Source organism: Ciconia boyciana, chromosome 2 (assembly GCF_034638445.1).
Source record: "Ciconia boyciana chromosome 2, ASM3463844v1, whole genome shotgun sequence".
Lineage (NCBI taxonomy): Eukaryota > Metazoa > Chordata > Aves > Ciconiiformes > Ciconiidae > Ciconia > Ciconia boyciana.
The window spans coordinates 107,323,164-107,347,849 of record NC_132935.1 but is presented as its reverse complement, the minus strand read 5'-3'; the positions used below and the strand labels follow the sequence as shown (position 1 = coordinate 107,347,849).

Here is a 24,686-nt window from a genome sequence, read left to right as displayed (position 1 = left end):
ATGTAAGTTACAGTCCTGTAGCACAACAAGTTGATAAGGAACAGCACTGACACACACACACACACACACTCACCCTGCTGACTGTGACATGTTAATCACAAGCCCAAACTACTGTGTTTGGCAGTCTAATTTCTTTTTTATTAGTAAGGATCTAATCACCTTAGAAAATTCAGCTATAAGGATACATCTCTGTGAAACTTCTATTTTACTATATTAATTATGACTGAAGACATACTCAATTTGAGATCTTAGAAAATTAATAAATATTGTAATAATCCAATGCATTCTGCTTTCCTTCCATCCATATCCCTTTCCTCACAGATAATCTAATCATAACTTTGTTGGTGACAAAGTTACTTACTCTTACTTACAGGTCAGTACGATTAGTAAATGCAGTTATAAACATTTGATTGGGGTAGTTATTTGAAGGGGGTTCTACATCAGAGGGCTGTAGGTTTGTTAGAATACTGTCTAAAGCTACTGCAAAGGCCATCTAAAGGAGGAGTGGGGGGGGGGGGAGGGAGGAGGGAAGGAGGTAATGAAGGAGAGAAGGTAGTGGAAGTCTTGGGAAAAAACTGCTGTGTCTCCAGAAGCTATCAGTGTGCTTTCAGACATGTGGCATTTTCATTCCTTTTGCTCAGAATGAGGCTTCTCTTTACTTGATAGATCTGGGATGATCAGTCACATAGGTTTCTGCATTAATGAGAATAAAGTATGAAACTTGTCTCCCAAATCTTTGCCTAGAATCTTCTTTGTAAGACTATCTTATCTCTACTTATCACTCAGATCCTACAAATGGACCCAAAAAATCTTCAAGAAAATAGTCTAGAAGAACTGTAACATCTCTGTGATGTATTTAAGATTTAGCAAAACAGTACATTTTTTAAAGACCTTTGGCAAATGTACTGCCAGGGTACTTATCTATACAGGCAAAAAACATTTGCATCTCTAAATGTTTTTACCCAGCACTTCTGGTAATCAGGTCTTGAGTTTAAAAAGAACTTAGAAAAATGCATAGCACCTTTTTAAAATTTGTTTTGGGGTCATTTTGTGGCTTACTCTCCTGGAAGTAGATATATCAGTTAAAAGATCTGTATTTTATAAAGGTCTTTGTGAGTATGGAGGAGAAAAAAAAGAAGAGAAAAAAAAAACCACCAGACTTGCCTAGATGAATTCTTACAGGTCATTGATAAATGGAAAATTCAACACGAAGTATTCTCATTTTATTTAATGACAATATTGAACATAAACCCCAATATGTCCCTCTTCCTCGATCACCAAACTGAAACAAATATTCAGTATACTGAAGCCAACAAAATCTTACGGTATGTGAAGATGTATATTGAAACTATTTACTTTACAAAGGGATTTGTTACTCTTCACATGCTATGAATTTCATAGTTAGGTGCTAGAAGAATGATCAAGACCATTCTTGGATCCAGCAGGGACTTGCCCCCCTGCCTCCTTCACATAAATGTACCAGGATTGGAGACTGGGGTTCATGCTTCAGTAAATGAAGAAGGAGCTGCTTGCCAGTCTCTGTGTAGATGACATGACTTTAGAAAGGAGCCACAACAGTGAAACACAAGGTGTGCAGGCAGCACAACTCTCAGGAAGAAAAGGACAGCAGCAGCAGTGAGCAGACTGTCTGGAGACAGGCTGTAACAGGAGATTTGGAACAGGTTGCAAAATGCTTTCAGCACAAACCCACTGTATACAGCTGGCAGTATTGTATTCCATAGCTAAGTTATACTCATTACACTTAAAGTGGAAATTAATGAACTGCCAACATACAAAGTTGTCTGGGATCTCATATCAGGTCAAATGAACTTCAGTCAGAACCTGAAGGACTGCATAAGCTGCACTACAAGTGCTGCTTGATAAATAATGACATCAATTTTTAATGTTAATTGTAATTCATTATTAATTGACAACAACCGTAATCACTGGTTAATTAACAACATCAAAAGACTATTTAAAACTATGAAGATCAGTGTTCAATTTGTACTTCAACCTCAGAGTTAAGTTTTCTGGCTTGTCAGTGCTTGACTTCACCTACCACAGCAGCTCCTATTCTATTAAGCAGAGTATAGATCAGACACAGAGCAAAGAAAAAAAGAGAAATATTTTGCGAACCTGAGCTGCTTCTTCCGTTTGTACCTCTTTCTCCACCTGTAAGATTAGGAACATACTTACTAGTAGGCTATAAAACTTTCACAAATTCTTATGGATTCTTTGGTATAACCTAAAGCCTAAGAGAAGTCCTATGATTTTGTCTTTGGAGTGAGACAGTCTCAACAGTCTATATAGTTACTGCCAATGTCATCAGAATGAGCTGATGTCAAAATCCATACTCACTAACACAATTTCCATTAATGTGTGCTTTCTTGATTACAAAAGAACTGAGAACTCTAGAATTTTTTTTTATAAGACCAGATTAAATGAGCGTAGGATTCGTGACAATGAGAACCACTTGTATTTCTCATTAAAGGTAATTTAACTGTCAAGGAAATAGCTTCTAGTTAAAAAATGAAGGTTTAGCAGAGCTTAATATATACATGTCCAAGAAACTCAAAATGCAACAGATCTGGAAAATTAATTCTGTAAGTGTATCACTGAAATGGATCACAAGGACAACAGACACAGCACAGATGTGTGCATTAGGAAACAATTGGTATATAACTGAAAATAAGTAGTCCATATTTTGCAAGAGGAGGAAAATATTTGTCTAATTTCATTATTAATTTTGTAAAGTCCATACTTCATCGGGGTCAATTAATTAGCTAAATGATGAACACTTAGATAATCAATATGTATTTAGTCCAGTGACCTGGGTGACAATAAAACTTCATAACTTGCACATTGTTTACTGCCCAAGACTGCGATATAGTATTTTTAAAAGACAAAAGAGCACAAAAAATTTGAAATGGTTAATCACAAACAAAAATAAGACATATATAAACTTTCCCATTCATAGACATCTAAATATAGAAACCTCTCATTCACCTACAACCCTGTACAATTTCCAGGTGTGATGCAGTAGGAAAAGTTGCATCACACAGCTCACTCAGTGACCCCGTATTTAAAACAACTTTTTGCTTCTTAGAGCTGTAAACATTTGACAATATTGTCAAAAAATTTAAATGCACTCAAAGCACACACTTTATTAGAATGAAATCCACTGCGCCATATAGCTACTTGCTCAAACTCTGTGTGATTACTTTAAGACAGACATTAGCAGTGGATTTCTCTTTCTGGCAAGCAGTTCAGAAGTAATTAATTCCTTTGTTGGCTTAAGGATTCCTCCATTGGCTTAAGAAATATCAGGTTTCCATTTTTATAATGATGGAATATTAATTCTCCAGTACAATATATTAGAATTGTCTCAAGTTAGCAGCCAATACAGCAAACTCATAGTGTTTGAAAAGGATACCTCAAAATGAGAAATTAGTTCAGAGACAAAGAGTGCTGTGAAGCACCTATACCTTAAATTTGTTCTGATGTTTTACAGTAAAAATACTAATGCTATACTTTGTGCTCTCTGCAGAGAATTTTATACTCTAAAAATATCAAGGGATCATTAATACCCCTTACTTAAATGTTATATTTATGTTGCATTTGCATAACATAAAAACATGGCATAGAACAACAACAAAACAAGAGTACAAACTGGCTTAACTTTAGGCAGGCTAACTATGCTTTCATCTAAGTGAGGCTTCTGTACGACTGCATTTGTCTGCACTTACAGTTCTGGAAAGTGTCTTAGAGGAAGAACAAATACATCCCTGTTGATTGGAACACAGAAGACATGTCAGTATTAACTGCATGCAACAGTGGAAAAATGAGTAGCATTACAGTAAAATAAATCATGATGTCCTAAGGGACACCATACCTACTATATCAATAAGTGAAAAGTAACTTTGAATTTATAAAGTTCTAGTCTAAATTTTCAGTAAAGTTCTTTTCATTAGACACTGATCTGAATTACCGATTTTTACTTACTTAGCAAAAGTTGCTGTTATTTTTTATTTTCATTTAATCTCAGTATGCAAAATTAATCAAAATGGCTTACATAAAAATTCTTGTTCTTTCTCCAACATAACTCACTATAGCTTCTAAAACTTGGTGAATGTCATCAATAGTTCAAATCAAAATAAGCCTATTACACCTAATATAATTTAGTACTTTTTCAGTCAGACATATTTGCAGGAAATACAAATCCAGAACCAATATGACAGCAGAACTTTCTACAAAACTTCAAACTCCCAGTATGTCTTTAAGCTTAAAATAAATAAAAAAAAAAAAAAAAGAAAACTAATTTTTGCTTGAAGACAAGATTTGGTAGTGGGCAGTACTTGGCACAAGAAAGCAACAGTTGTATACAAGCTTAGTGTACCTTTATTCCTCTATCTCATGTCCTAAGAGCCTGATCAACTCTAGAAGGCCTAAAAAAATGAAATCTACCTCTGCTGTGAAAAGTCAAAAGGTAGATGAACTGAATCAGAAAATAACTGACTGTTTTTCTCAAATACATAAGACAAATCCTGTTCTGTGGCATCCTTGCAAAAATTATTTAAAATATGCTGAGGAATCAGCCAGTCAACTGTCTTCTCCTTTACATAAAAGCTGTGTGCTACAATCATTCCTACAGTTAAGTAATCTCTAACTATTGAGCAGACTGGAGCATTACAGAGCCCTGAGATTCACTGTCAGTCTAAAGGGGCATAATATTATCTTGAAATCATGTCTTCCACTGAGGCTGGAGATTTGGAAGTAGTATTACCACCTATGGAAAGCAGAATATCTCCCCATCACCTCCTTAGCTTCCTTTAAATCAGGCTTCTATTGTCTTTGAGGGAGGGAAGAAGGGGCAGGAGAGAAAACAATGCAATTCCCACCCTCTATCATAATTCTTTGTCAACTAGGAATAGCTATATGGAAAGGACAGGCAAGACTTTCTGGCTTTCTGAACATTCAAAAAACATCCATTTTTTATATTGGAAAGGATGCAACAGCACCCTGGAATACTGGGTATTCAACCAGCAGATACAAAACTGCACCAGCCCGCTCTCTCAGGGTTGTAGTACCCACCAGAGCTCAACTCGCAGGCATGCAGACTCTAGTTTCCATAGAACTTCCATCTGCACAGCTGGTTTATTCAGTTCATGCTCAGGTATATATTTTGTTTTACTGAAAGATTTCAGCTATGCCAATCTAGTTTACATGGATATATGGTTGCAGTGCCTCACTTAACCTCACAACTCTTGGTTTGCAGTGATACAAACAGAAATTGCTCATGTAAACTGGACTTCTTCATGTCTTCTTATCTTTCATCTTCAGTGCTCCTATCTGATCAATTAATATTATTAATTAGTGGCATTTTCTCCAGCCACTAGATACCTCTGTGTACTTTGAGTCCAGGCAGGTAAACAAAGATGACAAAGTTGCAACTCAGACTGTGTGGAGATGTTAATCTGCTCTGTAATAATGGCAGTTTCCTTAGCAGCCACTTGTGGTACTGAAGGTTGTTGAACCTTGGGTGTTGAAGGTCGTTGACGAGCTCCCTACATTAACTTGTTATGTTAGTTTATATTAATTATTACTAAATATTAAAAAACACTATCTTAATGTTGGTTTATTTTATATGAAGCAACACATCTCTGCTCCCAAATGTGCCATATTTAAGATTATTTCTTCTTCAGTTTGAGTGTATTTTGAGAGTAACTCAAATGGAAAACACTGCATGCATCCTGACAGATTTGCACTCACTGTTAAAACAGCAGGGAATTTTTTTTTTAAGTCAGCAATTCTATTTTGCTGTAGTTTCCATTAGTCATCAAAGATTAACCTGAAGGATTTGGAGGTCCAGTTAGACAAAATACCCACCATTTTATTATCTATCCAATTTTTTCCTATCAACAAAACTGGATTGGAGATCTGAACAGCACAGTCAATCTCAGAATAGTTTCAGTATTCTTATCTCACCCTACAAAATTTAGATATTATAGAAATGGTAAAAATGAGAAACAGATAATTGTTTTTGTGTTTTGAAGGTGCTGTCTGGAGTTCACTAGCTTTGCTTCAAAGATTAGTCAAACCCCAAATGTTTAGAAGTTGAGTTTAGACCAACTGAAACATGAAACAGCACACATCTTGCTAGCTGTAAGCAAGAAATACTCTAGAAGATACGTACTAAAGTAGAAAGTACAACTATCACTATGAGTCCTTAGAATAAAAGTAGTTACTATTTTTAAGACTGATAGTGTTGTTTATGAGCAAGGGTGGCTTGGGAAAATGGATGTGACCTCTTATTTTGTCTTTGGAATCTGCAGTTCTGTCTACAATGAGAAGCCAAAGGGGTAGAGGGCACTCCACCCATCATCCGCATGGTCTGGTATTTTTGCTACCTTCTGACTGCAGATAGTGAGAAAAGCCTTGCTTTCATACAAAAAGCAGGAATCTGGGCCGAGAGAGACTTGTGCTCTGCTCTAGTAGGCTGCTCTACTTGATCTGTCAAACCAATGCATGTGGGTCATGGACTACATAAGCCTGAAAGACTACTGCAACATTGGGGACTGTACTATTTATTCCTTCTGTGGGTCTTAGCTTGTTAAGTTGTTTATAGTCCTTCTGAGCATTCTCAATGTCTTGAATGTGATCATAACACTTAACAGCTCTGCCTTAGGACACTGACTAATTAAATGCACTTCCCAAATGCCCAGCTGGCTAAAATTTGGTCTCTGTTTAACATACCACCTCACTTGCTGCATTCTAGATAGGTGCTTTGTTGGGTATTTGGGTAAAAATTAAAACTTCAGATCAGGCTAGAATAGATAATGCTATCATCTGACTTAAAGCTCTACAAAAATATGAATCATTTAAGTTACCTCTTACCTGAAAGGAACACCTTCCTTCCTTCCTTCCCTTCCCCATATGGAAAAGCAATTGAATTAGAGCAGCTTAAAGAAAGAAACAAGAAACATTAAAAAAATTCTCCAGAGCCATTCAAGGAGAAAATACCTATCATGTAATTCCTATAAGGTTTTTTGAGGGGTAGGGGGGAAGGTTAATATTACTTTCTAAGGTTAGTAAAGTACAATCCCAATAGCGCTACAGTTTATATTTATTTGTCCTGTAAGGTCACTGCTTTCTATTTTGTACATCTTTTCATATAATGTACCCTCCAAAATATCTACAAGTTAATTCATCTATGTCCTACTTAAATGTTTAACTACTTTGTTACCCACACTGGAAAAGAAAAAGCCTTAATAACAACCTAAATAAACTATTAAAAAAAACCCACAATGTGTTTAGAAAAACAAAAATCCTTAGAGACAAAATACTCATTTTTTTTAAGTTGGCTATTAGTAATAGATTTAATTAATCCCTTATTAATGTTTACATTTAAACTGCCTTAACTACTTTCACAAAATAACTGTGAACCTGCCTATTCATTATCTTGAAGAGTGTAGACAGAATGCTGGTGATGTCATTCATCTTCTAAACTCTAATACTATTTTTATGTACCTCTCAAATACACCTTCATTTATGAGATGTCTTTAATTCAGCTAATTGCAGCTGTACATTGATGTCAGACTTTATAACTACTTGTCTCAGAAACAGTGAAATGCAACAGAGTTATAAACAACTTGTGCTAAAGAGAAGTGTTTTTCTAGCGTCTTAAATTTTCTGAATGTTTTTTTCTGTACATCCCACCTCTGCATGCCAGCAGATGGGAATTCGGTTTTACAGCTCTTACCCTGCACAGAGCCCATTCAATAGTGCAAAAAACGCACTATAATTCCAGCAGTGTCATGGTTTCACTTTTGATGCACCGCATGTGTAAGAGTCCCGTGTTAGACTGTCCTTACTTGTCTTTACACTTTTGCAAAGGGATCCAAACCTCTTGCAAATATATAACAAACTTTCCTAGTAGACTTAAAGTTAATAATAATTTGTAAATCTAGTATGATATTGAACATGATCACACAGAGTAGGTAAAATTACAAATACCAGAAATAAAAATAAAGTAGTAGAATAAAAGAAAAAGAAACACCACTTTTCTGGAAAAAAAAGAAAAAAACCCATAAACTCTTTGTTTTGACTGTTCAGCAATTTCCATAGCAAAAACCATTGTGGCTAGAGAGAAATAGCTAAAATTGCAAAAAAGAGTTAATAATCACAAAATAATGTCATCTGTATTTTCAACAAGAAATGTAAGTTAGTAGTAGACGACACAAAATGCCCAAATTTAGGAAGTGGTTGCTCAACTTTGCATGTTCTTCATACACTATATAATCTCCATCCTTAGCCACTTCATACAGCCTGCAGGATATTTACTGAGAAAATTCATATTTATATATTGTGAAATACTATTTTTGTTATCAAATAACGAGATAAAAAGCATGTCATAAAAAAAGAACAGACACAAGGACTGTCTGCACAGTCTATCCCTATGCTGACTAATACACAAAATACGTGACCAAAACAAAAACCACTCATATTACTTCCTTCTTCTGCCTTTATTCACAAAATCCCCTGTCCGTGACCTTCTGGTACATTGGCATGTCACCAAGAACTTTGCATGTCATTCTGTCACTCTGTCATGCTCATGTATCACAATATCAGAACCGAATGTTCTTCAAGGTTTGCTGAATTTGTTCATTTACCATGGCCCCTTTTCTTTACCACTAGATATTGATCTTGTCTGGTCACTAGATCTTGCATTTCTGGCTCCCTGTTAATACAAGCCTATTTGAATCTTACTCAACTTGTATGCAAAGATATGCTTCTGTAGGAAAAAAAAAGGGGGGTCCAAAAACTGGACGTGGTATTCCAGATGTGGTCTAATGAATGGTGAGTTAAGAGGAATAATCACTTCCCTTGATCTATGGAGGATGTTGATGTTGATAAAATGCAGGAAGTTGTTTGTCTTCATTGCTGCCAAAATGCATGGCTGAGTTGGTTTGGCCTACTGTCCACCAGGTTCTTTCCAGCAGAGCTGCTACCTGGCCAGTCAGTTAGTAGCAGCACAAGAGTTTCATAGTTTCCATTTTGATACTTGCATGCACGCATAGACATACATAGTGCCTGCCAGAAAACTGCCCAAACAGTCTCTTGGTCAAAAAAAAAAAAAAAAAAAAAAGAACTATATTTTATGGCCCTGATTTAGGATACTTTTAAAGTAATTACTTAAGAGAAATATTTTTTTGAAATTATTACTGTACTATAATTTAATGACTATATCACAAATCATATCTGGTGTTTCTTGTCAAATTAAGCCTATAAAACAGAAAGGAAAAAAGCACTTTTATAAGAAAGACCACTTGTAGGAAGAGAACATTCCAACATTACATCCAAGGATGATAACTACCGGAGAAGGCTAATATGTATTTTACTGAGAACTAAAATGGGCCAGACACAGATACAATGCATATGATGGCAGGCCAAGTACAGTCCCATTGACATCAGTCTGATCAGACTGTACCTGAAGGTTGCATGTCAACATTTATAAAACTTTTAAGCAAGTCACTCCTTCTGGTTTCCCAAAATGCAAACCCATTTGTTTTTCAGACTTTTTTGCAGAAATTGCCTTTTTGTTTGTGTTTTCCTTAATTGAGCAGTTTGGGGCAAGATCAGAAATATAGAAATTTTAATAGTTTAGGATTCATTTTTACCTCAGTCCCTACTAATAAAACAGCTTCCTTGAAAGAGGGCACATGGGTGTTCCTCAGTCAGTACTTTTTTATTGTTTTTTAAGGATTCCTGGTATTCCAGTTCTTAATACTTTGTTGCTATTTCATTTTTGCTTTGGCTCACCCTAACAGCTGTGCTTACTTAATTCTTTGCTTTCAGAAAAGGAAACTTTGCAGATAAACTGTAGATGGAAACACAATTAACACATTCATTTATTACATCTAAAGCATTGCCACTGAATGCTGTTAAACTGCTGATAGATTAAGGGTATATAATTATTACATCCTTATTCTCGTCTGATTTCAACCTTAGTCATTTTACCTAATAGGAAAAAGAAATTTGGTGCACAACGCAATCAATAGACAGGTAAAAGATTGAAATATATTCTTAAATATTGGACAACAAGATTTCTAGAAAGTAGGTTTTGCCAAGCAAATACGATTTCATATTTTGATGAAGAAAGTGGATGTGACATACTTGGATTTTGTAAAGGTCTTTGACTTAATGCCACATAGTATTTGGAGGAAAAATTATCACCACAGAAACAGTTAAGCAAACAACAATGAATAATATCTTAAATAGTTGAATAAATCTCAACAGAACCCAAAAATTAGGCAGCAAAGCAAAATGGAGAGCAAATGTAATATTTTTAATGGGACTGGTGGAGTAGAAAATACAAGTCAACATTTTTATTCAGGAGTCATAGCGTGAATATAAATAGTCCTGCCGGTAAACTTTCTAGATAACATAGAGTAGTAAATCAGCAAAGAATGCGTGAAGCAGGTTAAATATACATTTTTGTTGCTATTGTTGACTTGATGAATCAGACTATCTAAAAAAAAAAATTATTTTAGAGCAGCTAAATAGGAGATCTTAAAAAAAGATCACACTTCCAACTCTATCTAAAGTTTTCCTGGCTGTCAAAAGTAAGAAATCCCATATTTAATGGGCAGGACATTTTCAAATGTCTAAAGCAGGATCTTGTCTACACCTAAAGCTGGAATGCTATGTAGACCTTACAAGAAGCATTTTCCCTTGGCCTTTAATAGGAACAGGACCAATGTCCAAGTGCAAGGTCCTGCACCTGGGTCGGGGCATCCCCCATTATCAATACAGGCTGGGGGGATGAAGGGATAGAGACCAGCCCTGCAGAGAAAGAATAGGGGGTACTGGTGGATGAAAAGCTGGGCATGAGCTGGCAATGTGGGCTCGCAGCCCAGAAAGCCAACCGTATCCTGGGCTGCATCAAAAGAAGCATGACCAGCAGGTCGAGGGGGTGATTCTCCCCCTCTACTCTGCTCTGGTGAGGCCCCACCTGGAGTACTGCATCCAGCTGTGGAGTCCTCAGTACAGGAAAGACATGGACCTGTTGGAGCAGGTCCAGAGGAGGGTCACAAAAACGATCAGAGGGCTGGAACACCTCTCCTATGAAGAAAGACCGAGAGAGCTGGGGTTGTTCAGCCTGGAGAAGAGAAGGCTGCAGAGACCTTATTGAGGCCTTTCAGTACTTAAAGGGTGCTTATAAGAAAGATGGGGACAAACATTTTAGTAGGGTCTCTTGTGATAGGACAAGGGGTAATGGTTTTAAACTAAAAGAGGGTAGATTCAGACTAGATGTAAAGAAGAAATTTTTTACGATGAGGGTGCTGAAACCCCTGAACAGGTTGCCCAGAGAGGTGGTAGATGCCCCATCCCTGGAAACATTCAAGGTCAGGCTGGATGGGGCTTTGAGCAACCTGATCTAGTTGAAGATGTCCCTGCTCATAGCAGGTGAGGTTGGACTAGATGACCTTTAAAGGTCTGTTACAACCCAAACTATTCTATGATTCTATGATTCTATGAATGTTGAGGACTTTGCTCTGTTTTTTACATATAGAAATGAATTTTACATATAGAAGGGAATAAACAAATTAATGTTTGTTTATTTTGATTGAGGCATTTTCTTTTCCTCCTTCCAACTGCAGAGACACATGCTCTAAGGCAAGTTTATAAAATCATTTTTACCAAAATCTGACAGATGTTCTGTGTGAGTGAAAATGCAACAGGGTGTAGTCGTCATCTACTGAATGCAGACTATAGAAAATCATCTCCCAGGATGGGATAGGACTAGAACTCTGAATGTTATAACAAAGAGAAAATTGCGTTGTACAGTCCTTCCAGAGATATCGGCACTGATGCTGGCAAACAGGGAGAGAAGCTGACAAAAGTCTTCCCCCAGGTAGTATAAATTTACAGAAGGTTGAATTATTTTTGGAGAGTTCCCAAACACATTGCTTAGGCATATTGTGACTTGTCAAATGCATACCTTGTTTCTTCTCTATCTTCCCATCGTGTTCTACACAGCAGATGACTACACTGGAAGAAATTAGAGTTCACTAAATAATGCTTGTTGGTCTGTTTGATTGGGGAAATCACATTGAGAATTACAATTAGGAACAGTATTCTGGCCCTAAAAATGAATGACTCAAGAACTTAGTCTCTCATTGGGATAAATATTAATACCTCTGCAATTAGCAGCAAATTTCCCAGATTTAAGTTTTGATCTGAGTTTAGAGATTGGCCATTACTTCTCCAGTTAATCTTTACACAACTTTATTTCCCTATCAAGGTTTTAAATTCGGTCCTTTCCTGGTTATAAATATAGTATTTTGTGTATAGCACTGTGGATTTTGAAATGGGATTCTGGCTTTTCTACTGCTTTATAGGATTTTTGGAAAGAGACACTCTATAGTACATAAAATGTTTGAAAGAAAAAGACCTTCATAATAAATATAAAAAAAGAAATTAAAAGTGCAATAAAAATTATCTTCCCAGGAAAATTAGGCAGTACTCATCTTTATTTCCCAAAAGGCCAATTCTTTGTTTGGATGCAAAATCAGACATGTGCAGAAATTACAAACTGGATTTGAAATGTTCAGAATAGAGACTTTTACCTAAAACGCATTTAAAGTTTGTAATTAAATATGAATCCTATTTATCTAAGACAGAATGGAAAAAAGCAATGGTTGACATTTGTCTACTAAATAGTTAACATTTATCTATTATTAGACAGGTTTTGCATTTATCATATGAGATCAAAACAGGAGACTCTTTTGTCTAGTTTCATGGTATGTAAAGTGGTTAATACCTGAGGAAGATTAAGAAGGGGAAAAAACAGAACATGACAAAAAATTCTTAGTGTACCTGATCAGCAGTGCAGTTATTTTATAGATCTTGTTCTGAATAAATGGGGCGTGTCACATCTAATTTACAGAACGAATTTTGGCTGGAAATTATTTTCCTCCTATGTAAACTGTCACTGACTCTATAAGGAGTGAAAGTATCATCAGTATCAGTAGTATTTAATCTTATTTTTTTCTAACTTAATCTACACCGAGTTCTATGTCAGTTAGACTTTTCAGACTTTTTTGTGTTCTGCAGGTTTTTATTTTAGAAGAGTAGAGAGGCAAATTCCTGGATTTTTGTAAAAAATGAACTAAAAAAGAAACTAGAAATTCTCATATGAAATGATCACAGCCTGCCTGACTTCTAGTTTATTTCAAAGAATAAATGATAATATTTAAGCACACAAACTACATCAAAAAAGACAGATAATTATCTGTTAAACACTTAGCAAATTAATTAATAGTGCTAGATGAAGGATTAGCATCTTGAAGATAAAGGGTTTAAGATGCCAATTACAAAAGAGACAACAAAAATAGAAATGCAAAAAGGGCAAGGAAGAGATTCAGAACTAACTAATATTACAGAAAATCTTCCCAATTTCATTATAGTTGGTCTTTAAGAGATACTTCCAAATAAATGGTCTCCAAACTTTCACTTATTTCCAGTTCTATAAGACATTTAAATACAAATGATAAAATTATGCAAATAAATGAGTGTTTGTATTCATATGGAACTTCATTGACATGCATGCCTGAGAGTTTATTTTCTTAATTTAAAATAAGGAAATATGAAGTGCAAAAGGAAAATCAGTTCTGTCTGTACAAAACTCACAATATGCACTTAGCTATGATGCATGTGCAACAGTTGCTGATGCCTTGAAGCATGAAGTAAAATGCATCAGCTGTAAAATGTCATTTGCACTTTCTTCTTTCAATAAATAAATGACACATTTGTTCCATAGCTTGAACTATTTTTTTTTCAGAATGGTAAGAAGAAAGCATGTTGAGAAAGTGGTTAAATAAGTATGGTTGAAATAAAGAGGTCTAGTTTTAAAGCTTATCTAATAAAAGTAGGTTTGGAATAGTAAGTACTTGACAAGGAGTAATTCTCTCTGTTAACATTAAAAAAAGCTAACATATAAAAAATAAAAAGATGAGATACAAAGTTAATCCATGACTTAAAGGCACATAAAAGTAGGCACGTCAGTTTGTGACACGTTAAAATTGTAGAAATATAAAGCCTTACATAGTAAACATTTTCCCATGAGCCTTATAGGATTATGTATTGCTTACATTGAAAATGAGGAAATGGATGCATTCAAGTTGGCAAACTAGTCTAGAAATTTTTTAAATACCTCTTCCAAAGACTATTGAGTTCTTTAAAATCAGCTTAGTCTTGTCCTTTATTTTCTGGGATAGTGACTGAGATTTCAAAATCAGGCAATGCAAAAACAATAATGTAACAAAATATAATGTCTTTTTCCTCAGTTTCTCAATATTTTGCCAATTTATCACAATTTTATTGAAAATATTTAAATATATTTAAATGCTTTTTAAAACATAAGCAAGAATATAAATCATAAGCTGATCAAAATAGGAATGCATAGTAGAAATGCATAATTTACTTTCTATTGGAGTAAAAAAACCCTGAATTATTTCATACCTTCTGTTTCACAACAAAATCAGTACACTTTGTTTTGGTTTTATTATTATGATTCATGCAGATATTCATATGCCTACACTTATTTGTTTTCAGATATCTTGTCATTAAGTCATTATCTCATCACTTAAATGACTTGAGAATTAAACTTAAAAAAAAATTCAATATACATTTCTTTCAATCAGATTTATGTTGAAAATAAAAAATAGAAATGACATCTTAGAACACAATAATTTATTATGTTTTATTGCAGTTAGCTATGACAAAAATCTCTCTTCCTCCAGCTTTTATTTGAATCTTTACCTGTTTGTTATACAGGATGGGAAATTTATTAAAAAAAAGGGACAACTCGTGGTAAACACTTGGTTAGAGATTCCCCACAGGATTGTTGTTTTCATCACATTTACACAGCTGAATTTACTCCATGCTTTTTGTTTCTGTAAGCCCATAGAAGTCTGGAAGTCCATTGAAAGTGCCCTTTGTTTAAACTAGAATATTTAAAATTTAGTCAAGTACATCTTTGTTGACTTTGATTTCTCAGTGTAACTGCTTTGGAATTTTTAGGATTGAATTCACTTTTTTATGGACAACGAATCAGTTCCTGTGTTTTGAGATGAGTAGACTATTGACATGGATGATGCAGTACTTGATAAACAAGATAAAATGCATTATTAGGGAAATAAGAGGCCACATGGGATTTTTCTGATATAAGAAAGATACATAAAGAAAAAATTAATGTTGAATTTGTCATCTAAACTCTTTTTCTGAGAATTCTGAGCAATTGCCATGTAACTTTAAGAGTTTCTCTACATTTCAAAGTTTTAAGAGAGATATTTTTACAGCTTGTTTTTGTTTTGCCTTGGGAGGAAGGATGAAGAAACAAGGCTCAAAGGTGGGTTTTTTATCTCTCCCTGGTAATCAAACATATAATTGATGGCTGTGTGATAATGATAAATCTTCAGACTAGAAAAAGAACAACTATTATGTTCTTCAACCAGGTCATCTTTAGTATTTTCGGTAACAGGGTACTACCCGAATATTGTCATAGTTGTTCCAGTATCATGTAAAATTAGATTTACAACACCAGTTTTTGAGTAAGTCTTTAAGTGAATTTTTAAAAATTTCTTTTCTTTAACTAAGGGGTATGAATTAGCCTCAATAATGAGATATTTGTTTTCCCTTGTGATATAATCCATATAAGTAGGCATAAAAGATGCCTGTTCTTTTGGCAGGATGGACCCATAGCTAAAAGGTATAATGACTACAGGAACCTGACAACCCCCTCTCCCCCGCAAAAAAACCCAACAGAGGCAGCCTCAAAAAAATGCTTTTACGCTTACTTTCAAGAACATGAGAGCAGTATTCAGAAACCCAGACTTGGATTTTCAAGAATGCACTTGGACTTTCAAGACCCCAGGAAAGACCAGATTGTCAGAGAACTTCCACTTCACTTCCAGCGTTTTTGTATGCACCTTGCAGAAAAGAAATTCACCAAATGCTGACCTTTTGCAGGGAGCAGAATAAGCATATGTTCCCTTCAAGATTTAAAACAACTGCCTTTTAGAGGAATTTGTTCATTAAAATATAGCAATATTAGTCACAAGAAAAATGCAAAACACCGAAGATATCATAGAACTAGCAGAAGGATAAGGATCATAAAGATGAAAATCAGGAAAAAAAGATGATAATGTAATTCACTCATAGTTGCTCTTGCTTCTTAAAGATATCCTCCATATGACAATGCAGAATTGCAGTACAAATCACTTGTTGCAATGCAAACTATTGCTTATATTCTAGTATAAATAGAAGGATCATGTGATTTTTATCCCTCCTTTCAATTTTATATTCTCAAACTGTATTTCCATGTGAGTAGGACATATAAAAACCAATGTTTATTTTTATGTTTTTATATTATTATTATTATTATCTTCAGAACTTATTTATGCTAACACCTTTCTTTAGGTTTTGCTAAGCTTCTACTGAAACAAATTAAATGCAGTGAAAAGACTTATAGCAGAATGAGCTATCCTTGAAGGAATGCCATTTCAAATTTATGTATCCCTGATAATTACATCCATTTAAAATAAATTGACATCTGCTTTTTATTGTTTATATAAGCCTGATAACAACTTTCGGCAATTAAAAAATAAGAGTAAGCATAGGCTTCAGTTAACTCATAAGTATTTCTATATGAGGATTATAGGTGGCTTCAGAAATTTACTGCACTCATTAAAATCACGCTTCCTGAAGTTCAAGAGGAACACAAATTGCTTTCAACACATTTTAAATTGTGATGGCCCAAACCAACGGTACAGCTTGGTTTTAATAACGGTACAGTTCAAGAAAGAAGTGCAGAGGGAATATCGGCTACATAAGCCTATAGCTATATAAGCTATTCCCTTTCCTTCATCCAAGCCCATGAATCATTAGAGCTTGGTTTCAATATTTGCTGTTAACCTGTTACTGCAGGGTCAAAGTTAGATGCATGGTTGAAGGATGTCCTTCTTGAAGACTGGAGAGCTTTGGAATGTCCCAGGGTAATCATCAATTAAGATTTCCACCAAAGTGCTCAAACAGTCTTTAACTTTAAGTACTTGCATATCTGCTTAGCTGAAAGAAATAGACATAAGCATGTGTCTATTATAGGCAGCATGTTAAGATGAAAATCTGATAAAATAACTAATAATAAGGTAAGTAATAAAATACTGATAATTTTAAAAATCCAGCAACTGAATCAGTATAAAAAGTACCATGATCAAGTACTTCTGATCATGTGTTTTGGATTTTTACACTGCAGCAGCACACAGTGTTTAATGAAATTAAATTTCAAACAAATTAACAATCCCAAAGAAATGGACAAATACTTATAGTATAAGGAAGAGAAGATTGTCTCTATCACACAATTCACCATGTCGTCATATGCGGTTCATACTGGTTGTATGTATGTCAATGTGGCATGAGGGAGGATTCCTTCACTTTTTATACTGTTGCAAGTGAAGTACTGATAGAATTCACAGTTTTTTCAGAGGAGGTAGACTGCAGGAAAACAGCACAAAAAAAAAAAAGAATAAGAAGCTACAGTAATATTAGAAAAAGATTCATTAAATTATTATTTTAGGTCTATTTATATCATACTATTTACCCAAGGAAACTGGAAATCATGTTACATGCTGATTTCTGCTCTCTACTTTTAGCAAGCTATTTGTTCTCCAAACAGCAGAAAATTTGGCAGTGACTTAGAAAGTTTCTCATTAATATCTTAGTTTAGGACGTATGCAAGTAATATTTAATGTGGTTTTAATTACAATTTATCTCTGATTTGCAACAATAGGTAGAAAATCATCATATTATGTATCTTTCTAAATGGATACATGTAGGATTTTGTAATTGTGTTATAAAACTGTCAGCCTCTTTTTGACTGAAAGTCAGACACAGTAATAAAAACTTTACATGTTCGAGGCAAATTTAGGTGAGAATTAATGATATTTTCTGACAGTACGAGTACATCATAACCAATGGTGTAGAGAATGGCAGAAACTGAAAGACATTGAAAATACTCAAAGCTTTTAAGACACTCACAGTTTTGCCTCATAATATGTTTGCAAAGAATTTGCAGCACTATATCCTTTTTCAAATGTATCTCAGGATTCACCCTATGCCCTGTAATGACCTAAAAACTGCCAGCTTTTCCTTATAAGAGCTGCACTCTTTAGTAATTGGCCTCTTCTCTGTGTAGATTTTCTGTTCTTGGTGGTATAAATTATAAACATAACCTGAACTTCACTAGTCAAAAGATCACGTTTACTTGAAAATTGTGTTAGCCTACCAACTTTCTTGCCCAGCTTAATGCAGCATTTTCCACCACGGTTTGAAGGATCTGTCTGTGCAATTATTCTTGTTTAGCACTGTCTCTTTACAGTGGAGGAAAATTAGGCACAGAGCTTTGTACCTGGGATGGGCTGGGGAGTGGAGGGTATGTTGGCAAGAACACATCCAGCTGTCTTTCTTTTTTATGTTAAAATAATTTATGTAAAAAAACTTCTGAAAATTAGGCCAGCATGCTAGAAGAAGCAAAGGACCCAAAAATTAAGGTTAAAATTCAGAAGAAGTGGAGATGAGCTGGCAAACTATGTTAACTTTTAAGCTGCTGACTTATTTCCTAGCTGTTGGATCTTTTTTGCAAAACCACCAAAATAGAGGTAATGCTCTGTCAGTAAAAATAATATTTAAAAAAAATAACTTGACTGTCAGAGCATGAACTTAAGTAGTATCAAACTTAAGAAAGTATTTTGATTTATATGTTCATATTTATTTTTAGTATGATAAACAAATAGTGAGCATGTTCAATATAAAAACTTCAGTTTATTGCTTTGCATCTTAAATTCATGCCACTCTATCAAATATACCAATCACAATCAAAATAGCCCAGCCTAATTCTCAAAGTTCACAATTTCTGCAGCCATAGTATACTATCCCTCAAATTATCTACCAGCTGTATACTAATACACAGCTCTGAAGGACAATCCCCTGTGTTTTTCTGACAGACTGGTAGATTAAAATGATAAGCATACCTGAAATGTGTCTTTTGTTAGCAGAAGCTCCAAGACATACAGATTTTTGTGAAAAGTTACTTGGTGATTTCAGCTAATAAATATTTATCCTTTTTTATGATAAACTAGAGCATATAACTAGCTAACTATCATATTCTACTTTGGGAGGCACCAAAATAGATGCTGGTGGTAAATAACCCCTGTGCAGAGAAGGAGCTGATGTGCACATCTGTGAGATGAAAAAATGCAACAATAAAAAGTGAGATTCATTTTACCTAAGATAATGAACCTAATCAAAGGTAGACATCTAAAGTGCGCTGGCCAAATCATGTGGTAATATGGTAAAGAAATTTTGAGATGTAAAGATGAATATTTATTTTTTTGGTTCAGGGACTCCTATTGTAAAAGATTATATGATTCTACAGCAGCAGGGTTAGTCTATCCTTTTGTCATCTGATACATAAGTGCTTTGGCAGAGGATATATAATTCCAGTCTGTTCTCCCAGGTTTGTGCCTAAAATAATCTGTTGTACAAAGACAAGAACTGACTACCCTTTTTGCTGGCTTTAGATCACAGCCGATATTAAAGCAGATGTAGCCTATCAAGAGGAAAGAAGAATTAGAGAGTAAGCAATCAAAAAATCTTTGAAGAAAATATATAAATTTATAATGCTACACTGGATACAGTTCTTCCTCTCTTTTAATCTTATTCCATCACAGTGTAATAGATTCCTTAGCATACTTTAAGGCATTACATACGTGTTTCAGTTTGTTCTCAATGCTCAGAGGGATGTAAGTTGAATGGAACTCCTAAGTGGGTACTATTTCTTTCAGCTGTGTATATGAACGTAAAGTCACGAAAGCAGTATATCCCTCTTCCAGAAGTTTGAAAACTAATAACTGAACTTTCTTTCTTCCACAGCAAAACAAGTGCACAGGGCAAGACTTTGAGTAAGAATAATTCTAAAGAAAAATAAAGCATCCTTTGTTTAATGGTGGTTAATGGGAAAAATAACTGATTTACAAAAGCCAAGTGCAGAAAGAAACTGTGACTGGGGAACAGCCTGGAAGTATTCATCTCTGTCCTCTTCCACAGGTATCCAGATACATATCTGGGTGCACAGTACAAGACATTCCTTTTGAAAAAAATTAATCAAAGAGCCCAACGACCAACTCAAAATTGGTTCTTTATATGCTATATATCCAACAATTACTTGTGGAACTCAAGCAGCACACATATATATTGTAGAAACACATGTATATCAATAACTCTTCAGCCTTCCAACAAATGTGAATTGAATTGCATGGCCCTCCTTTAGTTTACTTTGGTAGTTCTCTGTTATCTCTGAATGTTTAAAAATCCCAGTTTATCAATGAGATCACGTACAGTTTATCTGTATAATACTCAAAGCTTAAATAATCAGAACTACCAACTGCAGCCATAGCCTGATTAAAAAAAAGTACACAAATATTTGACCTAAACCTCATTTAGGCTTATTGAATAGCTACAGCAAACAAACAACAGACTTCTCTTTAAAACTGGCAACACTCTAAATCATTAAAAAGTCCTGGTGAAAGTCATATTATTTTACTTTTTACACATTCCTCAAAAGACTGAGATTGGTAAAAATATGCTTTTATTATAAAATGCAAGTCTTAAGAACCTAAAAATTATGTTCCATGCCATTAACAATATATGATTAAAAATTCATTCCAAAAGCATTCATTATCTCAGAAAATACACAGTCTCAAAAAAAAACAGTCAATTTTTTACAGCCAAAGGGATGGGAAAAACACAACAGTAAAACTAGTTTGCAAAGCTTTTCTGGCTTAAAGAGAGTGAGAAAATTTACAGTCTCACTGAAACCTCTACAGCAGTAGTAAAAACAAAAGAAAAGAAAAAGAAAAAAAAAAGGAGTAATCACTCAAGCAAACGCAGAGCCTCCAACACAATCTTCCTTTGACCTGTGTCCCAGTCTTAGAGCTGTCACAGGATTTCCAGACAGTTCTAAATCTCAGTCCCTATTATAAGAAACAAGATGATCTAGACCTACAATATGTAAAAGACTACCTGCTTCTCCAAAATTAAGACCAATTATACTCAGAACTGATGATCCCCTAAAAAACTGGGTGGCAGACTAATGGGGCAACTTTTCTAGTGCAGCTTTCTAGCACAACTTCTGTTTTCTATGGTGGATAGCTGCATGAATCTACAAAAGTGAAAGAACAAACCCACTCAGTGTGTCTTTCAAGTCTCAGAGGGAAGGTGTAGGTATTTTGAGTTACACACATCTTAAAAAACTAAACATGTAAAATGTTAGTGACAAGTTCAAAACTGACTTATTTTAAGAATCAGTTTTCAGAGCACAACTGCATTCAAAGGAGGAGTTAATAAATTTTATTCATGGGCTGTTCCATGTGCTCATTTGTACTACAGGCAGCAGTTACTGCTGTTGGTGTGGCCATACCGTCCCTTGCTATTCATGCTGGTGAAATTCATTCCAGCACACAGGCTCCCCACAAGGACACATACACTATGTAAGACTTTAGTTTGTGGTTTAGAAGGACAAGAGAGAGCCTTTGTGGGCCCCATGCAAGATTATGAATTTCATCCTGGATGGTAAACACATTTTTGAACAGAAAACATCTGCATTTTATACTGAGCTAGTGACAGGGTTTCTGCTAACTGCTTGGAAATACATAACTGGCATTGGCAGGCAAAATATGGAAGCCATAATGACAACTGGGTATATTTGCAAAAGATAGAAATAATTCCAAACACAAGTGATAGCTGTTCCACATTATCAGCATCTAGCATCAATTAATAGTTACGCCCCCAAACCTACAGATGTTTAAATTATCCTCAAGCTAACAGCAAGCTTCTCTGTATGAACAGTATATCCATCAAGGAGGAAAAAGATCCACAGTAAGTCTGTACAGATCATAGGATTTTTTTACTAAGTACATTTTTGACAGGTTGAAGATACCGAGTAAATGAACTGGAGCACTTAATCATGTCATTCTTACACTGTATATTAGTTCGTTCAGTGCATTCACAGAAACTAAGACAGAAAATGCATTACAAGGTAATATTTTATGCTGCAAGATATCATGACTATGCAGGAAATTACAAATGGTACCATAAGGTACAGACTCAGGGTAAACTATTGTTATAAACTTTTCCCAAAATAATTTGCTGATGCCAAGATAGTGTTTTCTTTTAGCTATGATGAAGAGAAGGGTGGTTTAGAAATCAGAGAGAACACAATGATTTTTCAGTTATTATATGCCTTCCTGTTAGCAAATTAAAATAGGACACTCAGCTTAGAGGAAGGCAAGATTAGCCCTATTGTAACACCATAGTCTCAGTAGCAGGGCAGTTGTCTGTTTGTGTTCCTCATATTTATAACCACTAAATCATAAAAGTCAATGTTAGCAGTAAATTCTTTGCCTTAAACCATACAAATTTCCCCAAGTTTTTGGCTTTTACTAGCTTTCAGTTGCACAGCATGAACTCAGAAACAATGTGCCACCAGCTTACTAGGGGGATAGGCAGTTCTAATAGTGACGCACATCATATTCCAGTTCTCATGTGAAACAATGTATTAGATTTTGTTGAGAATTTCCCATTTTGTGATTTCTGTGATTTTAGGGAAAAGAGAATATTTTATGGATTATGTCCAAAACAACTACAGAAAGTACCTGAATCAGTTTGCATTTCAGCAGAAGTCTCAAAAAGTACTTAGTTCTTTAGAAAATATTTGATGCCAAGAATTTAACAAGTGTGAAAATGGAATTGGACATTTATATGGAAGTCAGAATACACAAAGTTGTCAAAAAAACAAATACTTTGCAGAAGATATTAAACTTTGAGGTTTAATTAAGCTTTAACTATTAGAAACAAAATTATACCCTACTGAGGGCAAAAGTATCTTATACCTTCCTGTTGGATAATTTTTGCATCTTCTGGTTCTGTCTACTGAGGGACACTTGGTCTGGACAGATTTTGGTATTAGTCTATGTGGCAGTTCATACATTTCTAAGAAAACAGTCTACAAAACAGCTTCTATGAAACTAAATTCTTCAGTGATTTCAGTGGGAGCAAAACTAAACTCCAGGTCTTTTCCATGTCAGCTTTCAGAATAATTTATTTTAAAATATAAATGAAATGTCTTTCTTTGAAGAAATGTAAAGGCATGCAAGAAAAACATACAGAATGTGTTTTGATATTGTGATTCTGGAGAAAAAATAATTCTGTCTTTCAGCAGCGTGTATTTAAAGACCATATTAATCTGAATTTAGTTCTTAAAAAGAACTCCCATATTGTTCATTCATACATTTATTTTAAATCTGAGAACTCAGGAGAGCAAGTTTGTATTTCAAACACAAGAAAAGACAAATCCTGGGTTGTAAAACCCCTTCCTTTTCACTTGTTCTGTAACCCATCAAAGCAAAGCAAACATAAGCTTTCATAAGTTCTGTGTTAATGTACTGACTTCAGGGGAGAGAATCTTGGTCCTAAGCTTTGTGCTGAAGTGGCTTAAATATTTAATGGTGATAAACTACTAGCTGGTACAATATATGTCTGCTCACATTTATCTATTATTCCTGGGCAAGTGGTCCAAAATGAATCTTGCATCAGATGCATTACTTGACTATCCAGTGGCTGAGTCTAGGGTGTACATCACCTCTCCACAGCAGCTGAAAACTTGACCAGAACTGTCCTGCTAATCTTTTGACAATTTCACACTCTCTCTCTTTATTATATAAATTGTGTATGTGTATCTATTTAGTGAGTAAAGTGATATAAAGAAGCTGTAGAATTGTCAAATTCCATGTTCGTTTTACACAATTAGCTAATCCTAGTGGAGACTCAGTGAGATAAGTGTGGTGCCCTTTTCTCATATAAGGAACTAAAACACACTAATAATCAGGTTGTATGTGACACTTTGCTCACTTTCATGTGACAAGGAAGACTCTCCTTATCATCAGTGAGACCATTCACTGGACTTACCTAAAGTCACACGGACTGCAGTTCCCTCAGTTCCTGTATGGAACAGGGCACCAGTCTTTAAAGAGGAAGTCACAAAGGATCTCTTAATAGTTCCAACAGTAACCACTTTATAATATGTTTTGTATTTCCATTAGCACCAGACTGTTTCAGGCAATTGATGAGTCTGGGAATTATGGAAAACGAATGTTTCCCAATATTTCACAATAACTTACATTCTTAGGATAAATGATTTTTTACTCATATGGGAAAAATTAAAATATTTAGTCTTAAGATTTTTATTTTTTAATTAGTCTAGAAGGAATTTTCCAAATATGAAATGTTCTAACAGGATTTATTATGAAGTAAGCACACATATATTATATATAGAGAGAAAGTGGCAGGTTGAGATAATCACTATTTTAAAAAACCAAAATTACTAATTTTGATACATCCATTGTCAATTGTTTAGCTTGAGATGCCTAAATAAGATCTCCTTATCAGATCTTCTTAAAATATTGTGCTGAAACAGACTTTTAAGAAAGCCGGTTAAAATCAGTGCTATGGTTTATGCATATAAAGACATTAGTTCATTATATCAATATTTTATTTCCAGAGATAACCCA

The 24,686-nt window shown here is 34.7% G+C and overlaps 1 long non-coding RNA gene across 1 annotated transcript in view; it reads right to left on the bottom strand.

Annotated features, from left to right (window-relative positions):
- LOC140647178 (uncharacterized) overlaps positions 1-24,686 on the bottom strand; it is a 119,178-nt gene that overhangs the window by 57,809 nt on the left and 36,683 nt on the right. The window contains exon 2 of the long non-coding RNA XR_012040690.1: positions 6,888-6,959. This is a non-coding gene — a long non-coding RNA (uncharacterized lncRNA). The remainder of the gene's footprint in view (positions 1-6,887; positions 6,960-24,686) is intronic.